The 18,809-nt window shown below is 36.0% G+C and overlaps 1 pseudogene; it reads left to right on the plus strand.

Annotated features, from left to right (window-relative positions):
- The first annotated feature begins 14,859 nt into the window (after positions 1–14,859).
- Positions 14,860–18,575, plus strand: LOC114686079 (annotated as a pseudogene).
- Positions 18,576–18,809: the final 234 nt, after the last annotated feature.

Below are 18,809 nucleotides of genomic sequence, written 5' to 3' on the forward strand. Positions count from 1 at the left end.
GAGATTAAAAGCATGTGCCAGCATGTGTGGCTTTTTTAAAATGGGTTTTAGGCAATTGAACATATACTTCCTTACACTTACATTGAAGGCACTTTGATGTGCTACCACTCTATCACTATAATTACATGTTTTAAATAATAATCATATGAATGAATTTTACTATTAACTAATTTTCACAGACTGTCTTATGTTTAACTGCAAGGGAGACTATCTTCAGCCTATTGAATTTTAGATATTCTTTGTGAGACAACTTTGCAAACCTCATTGTTTGTTTTAGATGGAAGTTTTTGTTTTTGTTTTTGTTTTTTTACAGTGTTGCCTAAATTAACCTTTTGCTGTCTGTCTAGTGAATTTCATTTTTCAGAGACTCAACTTATACACTTCTACAGGAACAAAAAAATGGTTGGAATATTTAAATCACATAAATACATATGAAAAAACTAGAATGGTCTTTAAGGTAATTTTTATCATTATTTCTCTTATCAGATACTGAAGAGCCAAAAGAAATGACCATAATCAAAAGGAGACAGCATAGTCGGTAGAACATCCTGTAAGCTAGTGGAAATCTCTGATCATTTCAACTCAGTGAACTCCAGTGTATTAAATGTCTGCCTTCATTAAACTCGGAAGCGATTGTTACAGCTCTGGGGGGAAAGGTATCCTGACTACTAGGGAAGTCAAGCTATCCCTGGAACTGCACTGGGATAGCTGCGGCAGCTGGAGCTGTCATGGGACAGCTCAGCTCTGGAATGAAAGGTTTCCTGACTGTTCTGGGAGTCAGGCTGTACTAGGAGCTGTGGTGCAGTGAGGGATGGTCTCCCGGCAGGAAATAGCAATCCTGCTCCTCCATGTTCAGCCTTCATCCCCCTTAAGGGGGCTTCCAAGCGTAGCTTGGCTTCTTCTTCTCTCCAGCCCAAGATGTTGCATCTTTTGCTTCACTCTGCTAGAGGGGAAACCCCTGCAGAAATGTAGCAATCTCCTCTGGCTCCGGCGAAAAGCTGTTACTTTTTCTGCTCCATCTTGCTCAGTCCCCTAAGGGATGTCTCAGCAAGGTTCTTCTCTTCTGCTCCATCTTGCCCAGCTGTGACCCCAGCCCCAGTCCCTGCTCCCCACCCCCCCAACATCTCTACAAGGTTTTTTCTGCTCAGTCCCCTAAGGGATATCTTAGCAAGGTTCACTTCTCTGTGCCAGCAAATGAAGGTCTTCACCCAAGACTATTGAGAAATAGATTTATTTGGGAAGGAGGAGTCCAGGAGCGTGGCTCCCTCTACCGGAGTGGGAAAGAACAGCCCACAACTGACCAGGCAGCAGGGTTTATATAGGGTTTCTTAAGGGCAGAGTTTATCTAGGGAGAAGATTTTCTATTCAGGGATTGGTTAGTTTTTCCTGCTCAGGGATTGGTTAGTTTCCTTGGTCATGGTCAGATATAGCTCTGATTTCAGAGCCAAACTGTGTTTCTTTCACTGGTCTTTTTTTTAGCCTTTTGGCTCTAATTCTAAGGCCAGGGCATATTTCTTTCACTGGCTCTGATTCTGTGGAGAAAGTATATTTCTTTGGCATTGGTTTCAGAGTCAGGGCATGTTTCTTTGATTCTGTGTTCAGCGATAAAGTGTTTTTTCACCGGCTCAAGTCCCAGATCCAAGCAGTGTTTCTTTCACTGGTTCTGGGTCCCAGGGTCAAGGAGCTCAGAAGTTGGTTGGTTTATTGTCTGTGATTGGTTGGTTTCATTGGTCAGTGACAGAGTTGACTCTGATTGCAGAGCAAAACTGTGTTTATTTCACTGGACTTTTTTTTTAGCTTTTTGGCTCTAATTCTAAGGCCAGGGCATATTTCTTTCACTGGCTCTGATTCTATGGAGAAAGTATATTTACTTGGCACTGGTTTCAGAGTCAGGGTATGTTTCTTTGGTTCTGAGTTCAAGGATGAAGTCTTTCATTTACTGGCTCAGGTCTCAGATCCAGGCTATGTTTCTTTTACTGGTCCTAGGTTCTAAGCCAGGTGCAAGGTTTTGTTTGTTTGTTTGTTTGTTTGTTTTGTTTTGTTTTTTAAGCTGGCCATCTTTCCCTACAAAACTCATGAAACAAATAGAAAATATCAAAGATATAAAGTATTAAGGAAATTACATTACTCAAACACAGGATTATGCATGGGCACTAAATTTACAGAAAGCCTAAAGCATTAGTGATGCTAAGTAAGGAACTGCTATTCTGAAATCTAGCATTAGAAGGAAGCAGATAGGACAGAAATCCTGGATTCTATAGAGCAATGTGAATGTAATTCTACAGTGGAAGGCATTTGAAGCCACGTACTTCTTTGAATACAGGACATGAAGAGGACCTTTTCACAAGAAACCCTTCACAAATCAAATCCTATAACCATGGCATACATTAATTCACGCAAATATCCACTAATGATGACAGCAGGAATGTTTAATGTACTATGTCATATGAAATTAATAAAATGATTTACACATATTTCATCTATGAAAAACTGAAATGGATGAACCATTTCAGTACTTTTCATCAATTGTCTTTTAAAATGTATAAATAAATAAATAAAATGTAGTGACTCTTCACTGCAAGTTAGTTCACAGAGGCCCCCCCCCCCTTTTTTTTTTCGGAGAGAAATGTTGGTCAGTAAGTGGTCTGAGAATCGCTTGCTTACTTCAAGTCCAGATCTATACCTTCAATTTCCTCAACAGCAGTAGGGATATAATTACAGTATTATATGATCTGGTTCTGTGAGCCTCTCGGAAGGGAAGGATGGGGTCATCTCAGAAGAGGCTGCCTGATAAAATACTGCTGATGAAACCCAGGTGGAGCAGGCATTGTCTTCAGGAGCCCCTGCGAGTTTGAGGAAGCCAAATAGGACAGAATCAGAACGTATTAGTGGGCAAATGCTAAAGTAGTTTTTTTTCCCCCTCTTGTTTCTTTTCTTTTTTTTTTCTTTTTTTTTTAAATGAAATGGTGGCTACTCTTGAAATAATGTTCATGAATTGATTTTAATTATGGCATTTAAAAATTCAAGATTTTAACTTTTATGTCTCCAAAATTCAATCAACTCATGCAAATTATTCATTGATAGAAAATTCATTAGTATTACACATTATGAAGATATAAACGATTACATATGTAAATGTATAAAAATGCCATTACTATTTCCACACAATTGGTAAATACATAGAAGAATCAGACATGGGTATACTGACTAGGATACGCTGCAAAGAAAAAAATACCTAAGATTTCTTTATATGTACTTTAAATTTAGGGAAATCTTCAGAGAATATTTTTCATGTAACACTCCTCCAGTTTCTTTAACATTTCTTTCGGTAACAATATATTGCTGAGGCTGAAACAAGCAACATCGGTCATCGGTGAAATAATACTCACCAAACAACTCTCTGACCCTTTTACCAGCTTTTTGGGTAGAGCTCTGGTTTGAATTCCACAGTTCCAAAGCTGGCTCCGGGCTGGTGACATGATTTGGAGAGGCTTTGTCACCTGAGGTGACAAGACTAGCTGTGAGAAGCAGGTACTGAGGACCGGCACAGGGTCTACTGCTCTCTGCTTCCTGACCTACTGCCTTATGAACAGTCTCCATCACACAGTCATCATGACTTCCCTGCCTTCGATTAAAATACTCTGAAGTCATGAGAAAAGGTGAGCATTCCCTGACTGAGTTGTTATTCATAAGAATTTTTCGCCACCGTCGTGGAAAAATAGCTAATACAAATTGTAGTCATTCTATGCTCAAAAATTGAGTGAGGGTATTCACTCCATTTAGTCACATTTATTTCTCAGGGTCCTCTGCGAGTTGCTTAATTGTTTTTTCTTTTCTTTTCTTTTCTTTTTTTTTTTTGTCTTATAAAACTGGAGTTTTAGGGGATGGAGAGATGCCCTAGCAGTTATTGGCTTTGGGTTTCCTTCCCATGGACCTGGTTTTAATTCCCAGCACCCACATGAAGGCTCACAGATGTCTGTAATTCAAATTCCAGGGCATTTAACATCCTCTCTGGTTTCCATGGGCACTGCCCACTTGCACTGTAAGACATACATGCAGGCAAACACATCTATATGCTTGAAATAAAAATATTCTTAAAAATAATCGTGATATTTTGAAAAGTCTCGCCAGGCTAATGCTTACATTGTAAAATCGTTTAGTCTAGCATCTATCATAATTCATTTGTAAATATTTCAACACAAAGTGAAACAAGGGAAAAACAGAATGCTTCTAAAATGTCTTTCCACATTCATGATCAACTTAGGGAAAGTGAAAATATGAGCAGCTTTACTACTAAAATCAATAAAATACAATAAAGAATAACACGTCCCTGAAATTACAGAAGAAAAGCATATCTAACAGGTATATTTAACAAAACAAAAGTCATATTTAACAAAGTTTGGAACTCTAAAATCAGCTCATAAAAACTAGCACACAGTCGATTAGAAAGATCCAATTGAATCTGATTCTCCACGGTACCTTCAGTGTGCAGTTTAGGTGGTTTGAAGTTCAGAATCATAATGACTTAGTGGATATCAACCATAGGGCCTTTTTCTTTTACAACTGTAAGAATCACCTGTGGTCTAAAAAGATACACATCAGTGCATACATGAATCACCAATTGTGAAGTAGTTGCTGTGTCTGAAATACAAACAAACAAAAAAAGGGGGGCATTTTTTCCCCATTAGCATGCATTGTAGTACTGGATGCTCATGTATTTTAAAAACCTTTTTGCCATATTGTACAGGGTACTAATTTAGACCCTGGGCACAGACTAGTGAACAAAACACCTCTTCACTGAGATCATGAGTCTCCACACTGGTATAGAAAGTGAACACTAGAGAGCCGAGGACACATATGAAATGTGATAGATGAAGGAGAATGTTTGGGTACTGTGCAGGAAGGCAATCTGAATTGATTTATATTTAGATTAGGTTATATGGGAAGACCTCTTAAGTAATGACATTAGCTGATATATGAAGATGGCTGACGTTTTTAATGATGAGAAACACGGGAACTTCTAAAGATGAATTAAGAGAAATTCAAATAGCCAAGGGGAGGCATAAGACTTATTTTGTGTAAAGAATAGTTACTAGAACCGCCATATAGCTGCTGGAGTGTGGAGCATGTCAGAGATTACCGACAGCCTGGGTGTTTAAGTGAAAATAAATTTTAATCCTTTTAGTGGAATGAGATGAAACATTTGTTGTAAAGAAGAAATCACATCTAATAGATGTAACTACTTGTCAGTATCTGACTATTAAAGAAAAATGTGCTTTTATAAGAGAATTTAAGGATTTTTTGTTTCTAAAAGAAAATTGTAAAATGTCCAATGTCATCTAGACTTACACCTGGAGTCTAGTTCTACCTGGAGTCCACTCTGTGACATTAGAAATGTTTTTACACATATCTGTAATATTATAAATATTAAAATAGTAGGCAAATTATAATATAAAATAGCATTAAATATAGTATACTTTGCATTTAAGTTAGAACTATTTATCATATAACTTACTTATCTATTAGACTACTTATATAGTCTTCCATTAATATGCAACTCTTTTGATTAATTATAAATATAAATGCTGGTTTCAAAGCATTACAAGACAAGAGCCTTCCAAAAATGCCATTGAGTTAGCTTTGTGCTGGTCATCTACTGCTGGGCATAAAGCCTGGTCTTCAGAGTGATTTATATACTCGGCGAGACTATGTTGGGGGAAATAAACAACTAAGTTTTCATTTGTGAGTGCTTATTGATTGGAGATATTTTCTGGCTTGGGAATGTGGACTTGTGTCTACTTCCCCTCTCAGCTCTGGTACTCCATCAGGTACTCCAGACCTCTACTGGCTCTATGCATACTGCCATAGTCTCTGTGAGCTCATATGCACATCTGTCCTGCTGTGTTTCAATGGCTTTGTTTCCTTTGTATTCAATATCCTCTCTTATTCTAACAATCTTGCAATCTTGTCTGTGGTGTTCCCTGAACCATGAGAGGGAGGATTTGATGGAGACATCCCATTTAGGACTGAATGTTCCAAAGTCTTTCATTCTCTGCACCTTGGCTGTGGTTCTTTATTTACTTATTCTCTTCCACTGCAGGAGGGAGCTTGTCCAATGGTAGCTGATCAAAACCTCATCTATGTGTTCAACAAAATGTCATTAGGAGTCATTTGATTGTTGCCTTAGCAGAACACTGTACTTGGTTTCCCCTAGGTCCCTGGCCTATATATAGCGTCAGGTTCTTGTCTAAGGGTGTCTATTTGAGTCTTGTCCATAGGAAAGCAGGGAGAATCCAGGAGAAGTTGGGGGAGCATAAACCATAATCAAATATATTGTGTTAAAAAATTTCTATTAAAAATGTTGTAGAGATACCCATTTGAAATAGCTCCTATATATTTTCACTTCAGTTTTCTTAAATTTTGTTTAGATGGATATTGGGTCTTCCAGTTCAAGTTGTCCTTCATAGAATGCAAGTTCCAACATTATAAGTATTTAATCTATATATTTCCAGTATTGTTAATGTGACATTATGGTTATTTACCAAATCAATGAAGGAGAACATGACTTTTAAAAAAATTCTACTGATTCAATAGTAGATATTTATAAATCAAACCTAATTAAAGTCCATACAGTAACTTCAATGCAGCTTCAGTTTAAGAATAATGTGAAGGAGTTGTGTGACTTTGATTCCAGGGATGAAATTTTAGTTGCCCTGAGTATTGTTAAGAAAGTGGAATTTGAGGAATTTCTTCAGGACATTTTCATATATTTAACAAGATTGTACAGAGACAGTGATATTTCATGTTGTTTTGTTAACACACTCAAGACTATTTAAACATTCTTTTTTTTGGTCTCAATTCCACCTTTGTCAATTTGTTTGGTTACTGCTTATGTGGCTTATAATTATTATAGTGATTCTTCTAATTTTACGTCTTTCATGTTACCTGATGACTTGCTTAATAAACACAATGTAGCCTGTCCAATGAACTCTTTCTCTTGACTGATATTATACTTAGGATCCTGATGGAATCTTACATCACTGGGCATCTTGTTATAAGTTGTAATGGCACACTACAGAATCAATATAGAGAGAGCTCACTCCTGGGTAAATCACCTTGTAGGTCTATATTCCTCAGAAATTTATTTAATCCTTTTGGTTTCAGTTCATCAAGGGAAATTGAATGGAAATAAATACTTCACATACGTTTGTGAGAATAACCTGGGGAGTTCATGCTAAGTAGAATTTCTGACATAAAATGAATACTACATACAAAATTATAGATTGATGATTTAAATCATTATGACCACATCCATGGTTTTCTTAACTGCTAAAACTGACAGTTCTGTGACATTTAAATATAATATGTCTCAGTTTCATGCCAATTATTAAACTTATAACTTCATGTTTGTTGGGGAAGTTTTTTATTTAATTTAAATCTTAGACTCTTCCAATGCTATAATCTTGTTGGCAGTACTATTTCTTATATTTACTTTTAGTTATTTTATGTATATCTATGTTTCTCTTTCAAGTGTGTCTGTGCACCTCAGTGTGTGTTTGGCACCCAAGAAGGCCAGCAGAGGACACTAGATCACTTTGAACTGGGTTTACAGATGGTTTTGAGCCCCCACATGGATGTTGGGACTCAAAATTGGGTCCTCTGGAAAGCAACCAGGGCTCTTAACGAGTGAGGCTGTTTGCCAGTACTTATTGGCAGTAAAGTTTCTTTTCTTTTTTACATACCTTACAGCTGGTACAATACTTAGCACATAGAAAACACCCAGTCTGTGAATATTCAGTTAGGGAGTAGATGGATGCACATTTTTAGTAGCATCCTAAAATTGTACCTTCTTCCCTATTCTCTCTTATAAATGATCAAGTGATGTTATGCAAAAATATCTTTTTTTGTTTGTTTTGCATACTTGGCTTTATGGCATTTTAAGGTTTTGATTTTTTTAATTAGTGGATAAACACTTTTAATGTTTTGGAATGACTAAATTATAATTATGTACAAACAATTCACACTCTAGAATCTAGGTTCAAGTGGAGTTGTGTTAAGTGTATCGACAAAAGTAATACAGCTTTTTCTTTTGTTTTATTTTTTCATTAAAACAAGTTTTCCAACTGAATCTTAGGAATTAAAAAGTCAACACAAGATATTCACATGAGCAATAAATCACAGGCAGAATCCTAGACAGAAACTTCAGTTTTAGAATTGAAAACAGGGGAATTTATACTGCCTTTCTTAGTTTTGCTTGTTGATAAATTAAATTCTTTAGGTGAAGTAGTAACTTGAATCAATTCCTAACAGACTACACAAAAATAATTCTGCTTCTCAGTAAATGGAAATTCTCACAGGCATGCTCTACTTTGAAAATCTAAAAATAATTCAAATAATGTATCTTATCAAAGTCAGGTGTTAATTGCTTATACTAATTGAACAACAGTAAATTCACATTTCCCTTGAGCTGAAGAAATGAATACTTTATAATTAAACTTAACTGCCCTTATAATATTAAATAGAGTTGAACTCAAAGAAGCTTCAAGGTTTCCTTGTGATAGTTTTAAATGAGTCTCTGTTTTTAAAAGCCCTTAAAGGAGGGTCAGTGAAAGTCTCAGTTGGATAAATTCTCCGTCACAAGCCTGGGGACTTAAATTTGATCTTTAGAACCCCACATAAAGACTACAGCAAAGAATTGTCTCATAAAAAGATGTCATCTGACCTTAAGCATCATAGCTGGTGTGTACTCATACATACATATCATATGCACATACACAGTCATGAGAAAATAACACAAAACCCATTTTTCAAAGTCCTCAAAGGAATGCATATACTTTCAACCATGTATGTGAATTTATGTTCAATTTGTGTAACATATTTTATGCATATTCCTAAACTTTTATAAAGGGAAACAAAGAAAATATTTGTCATCCAAATTTGTCTACAGCTGTCTCTAATTTTTTAGTATAAGTAACAGATATCATTTAGTCATCCAGCAAAATAACTCATCTATAAAGCAGTTAGGCAACTCTTAATGTGAGGGCAGAAATAGAATGCTATCAAGCCTACAGTTTCATTAACTCTCTGCTGCATAATTATCTACAAAGAACATTTGTCATTAGGAGAACTGTAATTGGTAAACTTAAAATACTACCAATGTTTTCTTTAAATTAAAATTTCTAAATGTTTATGGTTTTATCTGACTTTTCCAAACTCTCAAGAGACATGCAGTTACCAATTATTTAACTTATCCCTGTGTAAAATAAATGGGGTTGACTGTTCATTTTATATGGATAATATAACATTGTTAACATTAATGTAAAAACACAAGTCAAACACTAACATGTACAAATATAATCTATACAATTATTTTACTTAGTATATGATCTTCCTTACACATGTAAATGAGAATATTGACCTGATATAGGTTGAGAATAGAATGGTGACTCTTAGAGTTTAGACAAAACACAGAGACAAAAGGAGATCAATGGCTGCCATATAGTTGCTGTTACATGGAGGCTGTGCTGTGTGTGGGTTCAGATAGGGATAACAGACTATACATTTAGAAATGCTATGAGAAGAATTTTGAAAAGTTTTCACTTTAAGAAAATAGAAACTATTTGAGAATACAAATGCTGGAATTAATTTGAACATTCAAAGAAACTAAAAACGGAAGGGCCTCTCTTTCACATATTCACCAGTCAAAGTGGTCATATCCATGGGTAAGAACAAATGTTGCCTACATTATAGAAATATATAGTCTTGCAATACTGGGTGCTCAAAAGTATGCTAATTAATTGAATGAGATAATCGGTACTTATGATCTGTTTGGTTGACATTTTCATGAATCTTTCTTCCTTCTTAGTAGGCTGGCCTTCACAATGATACCACAGTTGTTGCCATCTGTTGAAATAAGATGCTGTTGTATATAGTAGGGCATCAATTTCAACACTTTCTAATTTTCGACTAGTTAACAACTAGTTCACCTTCTTTTACTTAATTTTAGAAACCAGCATATTTTCCTCATCACTAATAATCACATTTTTAAGACAAAGTTGCTCCTTTGTCTATTGGTAGTTGATGGCTAAAGAAAGAGCATAGTAGTGAGCATAGACAGCGTTTTAAAATCAATGCTAATTAGTCCTACTAGGTAAATCATGACTGTAATCTCTAAGCAAATAATTAATGCTGACAGCGACAGTCACATGTAGGTCCTTTGTTAACTTATTAAACATGTTTCTTTACCACTCCCCCATGAAACATTCATCTCAATATTTCCTCTTGTAAGGAGTAACTAATAATCATTATTAGCAATTGGCTGAAGGAACATTTGGGAGAGAATTTTTGCATTCCCATCGCAAACCAACATGTTACCACATCAGCTAATTCCCATTTTATTCCCATGTATTTTTTGATGCTGATTCCTCTTTAAAGTAAATGAATGTTCCTCTGCCCCCTCATGCACATTAATCTATCTTTATATAATGACTGGTTCTTGAAATTCTATCTCCTTTCTTGCTTTGGTTTTGTTGTGTACTACATCAGTTCTATCACTATAGAAATCAGGTGCAATTACTTTTATGTTTATTGTGATATCTACAATACATGTAAAAAATGTTGGGTATGTGTAATTTAAATAGTAACAAATGTTTATTTACCCTTTAGGTCACATGAAAAAATTTCAGTGATACCTTTGAAGCTAAGATCCTCAGAAGTGATCATGACCCTGAAGTTTGGTTAATATTGCCTTTCTTATTTATTTGTCACATTCATAGCTGTTTCTAAACAATACAATGATTGGTTTTATATGGCTATGCTAGTTAGTTTTTGTCACCTTGACACAAGCTAGGGTCATCTGGGAAGAGGGAACCTCAACTGAGAAAATACCTTCAGCAGACTGGCTTATAGTCCAGTCTGTGAAAGCATTTTCTTGATTATTGATTGATGTGTGAGGGCCCAGCCTACTGTGGACTTAGGTTGTATAAAAAAAGCAATCTGACAAATCTATAAAGAGCAAGCAAATAAGTAACATCCCTCCATGGTGTGCTTCAGTTCCTGCATTCAGATTCCTGCCTTGAGTTTCTGTCCTAACTTCCCCAAATGATGAACTGTGATGTGAAATTACAAGCCAGATAGTCTTTCCTCTCCACCACCACAAAAAAAAAGAAGGAAATCAGATACAATACCACTTTTTCTCACAAGTAAAAATTCTTTTTTTCAGGCATCTCTAAAATGAGTCATGAATGTCTCTATTCTACATCAGAACAATTTTAAAATATTGTTCATTTACTATTTATACTCATGGTATTTACAGCATCTCTCAAACTCAATTCATGAAACAATACCATCACCACTAATTTAGCATTCACATTCTCCATTCCAGCACACATTGTATTGATTCTGACAGCATCATTGAACAGTATCCCTTACCTTTCTTTGAAGTGGATCTTTCATGCTGCCTTTACAATAAACTGTTGAAAGCAAGTATCCTACTGAATAATGAGTGGGGAGTGGTGGAGAGAGATCCAATATTTAATAATCTTCTAATCTTTACAAGGCTTAATTATCCCACTAATTCTCCTACCTCATTTCTCATTTTACTTTACATGTGGTTTAGCCTGCCTTATTACCCTGGCATCTTTGATTTTTTTTTCTGGAACACACCTATAATTTGGTTACAATTTCAGTCTTTTCATTTACTCTTCATCTTATGTGGATAACTTCTCAAGCAGAATCTACACAGCCTCTTGTAGCCATAAGTTTCTCTGGTCCTGCCTGGCCCCACAATCCTGCAGCCGCTTATAAAACAATCACTCAGAGGCTTAATATCAATTGCAAATTATACGGCCTATGGGTCAGGTTTCTTGCCAGCTAGCTCTTATAACTTAACTTAACCCATTTCTATTAATCAATGTGTTGCCGTGTGGCCATGGTATTACCTGTCTGTTGACATCTTGTTGCTCCTTCAGTGGCAGGTTAGCGTCTCTTCCCCTCTTCTTTCTTCTTCCCTCTTTTCAGTTTGAAAGTACTGCCTAATCTTATTCTGCCTGCCATTGGCCAAACAGCTTTATTTATCAATCAATCAGAGCAACACACATTCACAGTGTACAGAAAGACATCCCACAGCAGCCTCCACTATTATTGTATCTCATTTCATTTATACATGCCTTCATTGATGAGCCTACAAGAAACTGGTTTCCTAGCAAGTCACTGTAAACAAATATTTATATATTTCTTTCTTAGAATTGAAATATCGACTCCTCTTTTAACATTTTTTACTTCTCATATTTGCTTCTAATATATTTTTCGTTACCAGAGCTAATATTCTATGACACCAATAAATTTTATTAGATGTCTATGTCATACCAAGGCTATGCTTTGGGTTAAAAGGCATGAAGATTTTTTTTTTTTTTTGGTGTGAATCGTCTCCAGCTGTTTTACAGTATAGTTAATAGATATTTTAAGCATTAATACCCTTAGACAATCCAAAATAATTGAACTAAAACTTTAATATATTAAAAGGCCATTGAAGTAAATCAACCACAATACTAAGGGAAACTAAAATGATACATGGAAGGTCAAAAAAGACCATAAGGGCACGTATTAGATATTAATGTACCACAAAGCAGCTCATGCATGTGTACTAGAATATGGGGCTTTGACCAGAAGCTCTAAAGACATAATGACTGGTTTATTAATCACTGGTTAATAAAGAAGCTGATTGGCCTATAGCAAGGCAGAATAAAGTTACATGGGACAATCAAACATATATTGGGATGAAAGGCCTACATGATAAGAACTTTAAGTTTCTGAAGGAAGAAATCAAAGAAGACATAAGAAAATGGAAAGATCCCCCATGCTTATGGATAGGTAGAATTAACAAAGTAGAAATGGCAATATTACCCAAAGCAATCTACAGATTCAGTGCAATCCCCATCAAAATTATAACACAATTCTTCACAGACCTGGAAAAAACAATACTCAACTTCATATGGAAAAACAAAAAAACCCAGGATAGCTAAAGTAATCCTGTACAATAAAGCAACCTCTGGAAGCATCACGATCCCTGACTTCAAGCTCTACCATAGAGCTACAGTAATAAAAACAGCTTGGTACTGGCATAAAAACCAACATGTGGACTGATAAAATCGAATTGAAAACCCTGACATTAATCCGCACACCTATGAACATATGATCTTTGATAAAGAAGCCAAAACTACACCATGGAAAAAATAAAGCATCTTCAACAAATGGTGCTGGCATAACTGGATGTCAACATGCAGAAGATTGTAAATAGATCCATATCTGTCAACTCAAGTCCAAGTGGATCAAAGACCTCAACAAAGTAGGAAGTCGTCTTGAACGCATTGGCACAGGAGATCATTTCCTAAATATAACACCAGTAGCCCAGCAACTAAGAGCAACAATTAATAAACAGGACCTTCTGAAACTGAGAAGCTTTTGTAGAGCAAAGGACACAGTCAATAAACAAGGGATGGAGTGGGAGAGCAGGAAAGGAGATACCATGATAGATGAAGACATCTTGGGAGTGGTAAGAGGCAGGGTGGCAGGGAGACTCTCAGGAATCCACAGGGATGACCCCACCTTGGACTGCTGGCAGTGATCGAGGGGGTGCATGTACTGGTCTACTCTGGTGACCAGTCTAGTGAACACCCTAACTGTCACACAGCCTTTATAAAGAGGAGGGATTCTGTGGGCAGGGGATGTTGAGATCATGATGGGAAGACATACAGAGATGACCGGCCACACTGGTAGAGACACATTGACTGTGGACTAGTGGCTGTGGAGCCCCCACGGGACTGGATTAGGCCGTTTGGATATGGGAGACAGTTGTTTAGCTTGAATTGTTTGGGGGAACACCTGGGCGAGGGGATCAGGATGCATCCCTGGTGCATGGGCAGGCTTTTGTGAGCCTGGTGCCTGCAGTGTGGCATCTTTTGCAGCCTTGGTGCGGCAGAGAGGGTCTTCGATCTGCCTGGGCTTGGTGTGCCTGGCTCTGCCTACTTCCCATGGGAGACCTTGATTTGGAGGATGTGGGGATGGGGGGTTGCTTGGGAGAGAGGGCTAGGGGGTGGGAGGAGGGAGCAAGTGGGATCTGTGGGTGGTATGTAGGTTGAGTAGAAAATTTCTCAATAAAATAAATGAAAAAAAAATTGCCCAATTCCCAACACTGAGAAGAAGTGGACGCAAAGTACCCCCTTAACCAAGAAGTTACTTCCAACTGATACCTGCTGGGTCTCCAATGGAGTGCCACTGGGTATGTCAACCATACTCCAGGACAGGTCCCATGCCCAGAAGTAGTTGGCCAACACAAAAGGAACTTCATGTTTTTTGTTTTTGTTTTCATTGTGTGGGGTGGTGTTTTGTTTCATTTGGCTTTGTTTTTTGTCTAATTGTATATTTGTTAAGATCAAACTAATAACTGTTTTCCCTAAAAAAATTACATTAGTATGGATTTTGATTTATTGATAGAAATTTAATTTTGTCATAGTGCATGTATATTTCTACTCATGTCTAAGGTATTGTGTTTATTCAGCTCATTTAAAAACATAATGTATAATTTAAAAATACAGATTAATAGTCATCTATAATAGTCAAAATTAGAGTCATGTTAGATATGTCATCAAGGTCATAAACAGATATATTTCGATAGATAGATGGTCTTTAAGGACACCTCAAAGACCTACAGAATATGACATTTAATGTTTAATAACCTAGGGCTTTTTATTATAGTGAGTCATGTCTGTTACTGGCATCACCAATCTACCTCAGAGAAAATGATGGGCATCAAAGAAACTCCATATGGAGTTTGCTTTCTTTATTGCAAAAGCTAGTCACATGGACAAAGAAACTGCTCTTGCCTCAATTGTTGACAGTTACTTTCTAAACTGGACCAGCAGGATGCAAGAAAGGCAACTGCAAAAGTTTGCCAAATCAAGGTAGGATAGTCCTTCAGAATTCCCTGCCTTACAGGAAAGTTTGCTAGTCCTGTAGGCCAGAATTGGATGATGGAGTTAAAGACTAGATAAGTTATAGGTTTTCTTAGTTATGATAAAAAGATAAATTAGATGTAAAACTTTAGACTCAGCAAGATAAGAAAGATGATTATTTTCTCTAATTTTGCCAAAAAACAAATGGACTGGATATTGTAAGTGCAATTCTTATTTGATAACTGTTTTTGTTATATATAGTTTTACTATATTAAGATTAAAATCTTGCTGGGTGGTGGTGGTGCACGTCTTTAACCCCAGCACTAGGGAGGCAGAGCCAGGTGGATCTCTGTGAGTTCAAGGTCAGTCTGGTCTACAGAGAAAGATCCAGAACAGGCACCAAAACAACACAGAGAAAACCTGTCTCAAAAAAAAAAAAAAGAAAAGAAAAGAAAAGAAAAGAAAAAAAATTAAAACCTTTTAAATTAGACAAAGGGGGAAATGATGTAGAATAATCCTTCTGTACGTTGTGAATATATATTGCTTTTATTGGTTAATTAATAAGCTAATTCATTTATAGCAAGTCAGAATAAAGTTATTCAGAGCAATAAAACTGAGGATATTGGGATGAAGAGGGGCAGACTGAGAGAGTCATTAACAGACACAGAGAGAGCAAAGTGGGTACACCATACTGAGAAAAGTTACCAACCCATGTGGTAAAGCATAGATAAGAAACGTGGCTTAATTTAAATGTAGGAGTTAGCTAGTAACAAGCTTGAGCCATTAACCAAGCATTTATAATTTATATTGAGTCTATGAGTCATTCATTTGGGAAGAGGCCACAGCACAGGAAAACTCCACCTACAGATTATCAGTTTCTATAGCATTATATGTGTAAACAAGCACTGAATGAATAACTAATGAATAAAATAACTAAAGGTTAATAGAAATGCTATTAGAAAGAAAACTATACACATGCAAAAGACAAAGCTAAAGTGTTTACTGTGCTAGAATTAGAGTTTGGTAATGAATTATATTTAGCTTAATAGGGACACAGAGATGAACAAGCACTAGGACAGTTGTGTATGTACGTATGTATATATGTATGTATGTATGTGTGTGTGTATACAGTACTTATTATATGTGTATACTTTCTTACCACTGAGAAAGCTAGAAGAAAAAGGACCTCAACAACAATGATACTAGTACTCAGACCTTGCTTTCTTAATTATTTTCTTCAGTAAAATGACTTTTAGATCTTTGGGATAAAATAATAAATTCTGGGTTTTGAGCAGGGAAATTACAGAATGCTCTTTGAGAATGTTATAGCCACAGAAAGTAAGGTAATGTTCAAACTGACAACTGTGTAGAGTTGGAGAAGGGACAGAGGGCAGAACATAGAAAACTCCCTAGGCTGAGAGCCAATAGACATTTAAGAACAAGGCATATAATTAGACTGCAGCTCAATGTACAACCTAAAAATAAGTGTGCCTGTATTAATGTGTTGAATAAAGAAAAGAAACTGTGAAAAGAAAAAAGAGAGAAATGTCCTATATCATATAAAGTCAGATAATGTACTTCAATTGACTCCTAGAAAGGAGCTCTTAATCTAACCTCCATAAGGAGTGTGCATGAAGTGATAAAATTCTTGACTTACAAACACAGAAGGAGGAAAAAGCACTTTAAAGTAAGAACTCATTACTTTAGCCAAGAAATGGGAGTTGAGCATCATCAGCAATGCTATGTAGATTTTATGTAGCCCCTGATGTATTATGATGAGGACATAAACTCTGTTTCCCTCTCTAAAAACCCTGAAAATCAGAGTATTATCCTGATATAGAATATAACAGTAAATAATAACTAAAAAATCCATAAAATACATTATCAGTCTTCTTTAACATTGAGGTGGTTGTGAAAAATAGGGACAGAATGAGATGCCATTATTTGCTGGGAAAAGTCAAGGACTAGAGGAACTAAATGTGAAATGGAGAGTTGCATTGGAATATGAAACAGCAAGGTTCATTCCTGGAAAATTTGTTAAATATACACAGAATTTATGACTCACATAATTTTAATACACTTACAAAGGTTTTGTAATTTGACATCTGTCATATGATGTCAATTATGGAAAAAGACAAATTAAAAGGTATATAATAATTTGATACACTAACTTTGTAACTTTTAAATATGTGAAATGGTCCAAAATACAAAAATATTTAAATTATTATAATGTGGTTGCAAAATAAAATAATGCAAATCAATGATTAAGTTTGTAATTTAGGGAGAATAAGCAAATTAAATCAAAATAATTAGAATTCAATTACTAAACAGTCCAATTGATGATTTAGAAAATAGGAAAAGTAAATTATATTAATACAATCACAACCTGTAACTTTCAAAAAAGGTCAGTAATATTTAAAATCATCTTTTTAGATTTTGTAGTATATAGTGGATCTTTGTAAAGAAATTCATTAACAGATGTGGATGACTGCTTTTGATAATGGCATTAAACAATTTCAAAGGGAGAAAAGATACCATTCTATAAATAAGTTAATAGGACAGCTGTACTTCCATATGAAAATGAATGATTATAAACTGAATGTGATGGTTATTCTCGGTTGTCAACCTGACTACATCTGGAATTAACTAAAACAAAATCGTCTATGTACATCTGTGAGGAATTTTTTTTAAATTTTTCTAAATTGAATCATGTGAAGTGAGAAAGACCGCTTTTAATACATATCTTTTGAAGTGTGAAGATCTACTTTCAACCTGGGCCACATTTTCCGGTGGCCACCTATATAAGGATGTGGAAGACGGAAGCTTTCATCATTTTTCCTTCTTGTGCTGACTCTTGCTGGCAAGTCTATTCCTTCAATGGCACTAGAGCCCCTTTCTTTGAATTTCTGTCATATACTGAAGAGAGACGTCCAGCTTCCTTGTCTGAACAACAACTGTATTCTTGGACCTACTTTTGAAGACAGCCATTGTTGGAGTAGCTGGAGCACAGCCTGTAAGACAGTCTAATAAATTCCAAGTATATATTAATTCTCTATATATATATTCATTCTATAAGTTCTGTGCCTCTAGAGAACCCTGACTCATACACCGAAGTCAAGTAAAATTATAGAAAAATTTTAATTAATTTAAAATGGATCATAGATGCCTTCTGTGGCCATTGCTGGATCGCAGTCGGCAAAATGAAGTTTCAATCCCTTCATGAGTTTTGACCAAAGTAAGAACCATAAATGGCCTTTCAATGCACCTTCTCAGATTTGGAGGAAGACCATGTCTTCCCCTCTTTCCAAAGAGCTGAGAGAGAAGTACAATGTTCCATCTATGCCCATTTGAAAGGATGATGAAGGTCAGGTTGGTGGAAGACACTACAAAGACCAGCAGATTGACAACGTGGTCCAAGTGTACAGGAAGAAATGTGTCATCTACATTGAAAATTGCACCAACTGTCTATGTGGGCAACCAGCCCAGCAAGGTGGTTATCACCAGGCTAAAGCTTGACAAATACCACACACACAAAAAGTCCTGGAAAGGACAGCCAAGTCTCAACAAGTAGGTAAGAAGAGGGGCAAATACAAGGAAGAAATGATTAAGAAGATGCAGGAGTAGGAGCATCTCAAACACCACTTTCATTAAAGACTGCTTAAGTTAAAAAATGGATCCTAGACTGTAGATGAATTTCTAAATTGTCTTTTTATATAAGAAACACAGAGCCTAATACAGAGGTGAAAGCTGTAGAGATCAGAGAAATAGTGATAGCCATCAGCTAAACTTAGCTTACCATGCTGCCATAGCTTCCCAAGAGAGCCAGTTTCTTCCTGTATAACCTGAGCCTTCATTGCC

This window comes from Peromyscus leucopus, chromosome 8a (genome assembly GCF_004664715.2).
Source record: "Peromyscus leucopus breed LL Stock chromosome 8a, UCI_PerLeu_2.1, whole genome shotgun sequence".
In the NCBI taxonomy this organism is placed as follows: domain Eukaryota; kingdom Metazoa; phylum Chordata; class Mammalia; order Rodentia; family Cricetidae; genus Peromyscus; species Peromyscus leucopus.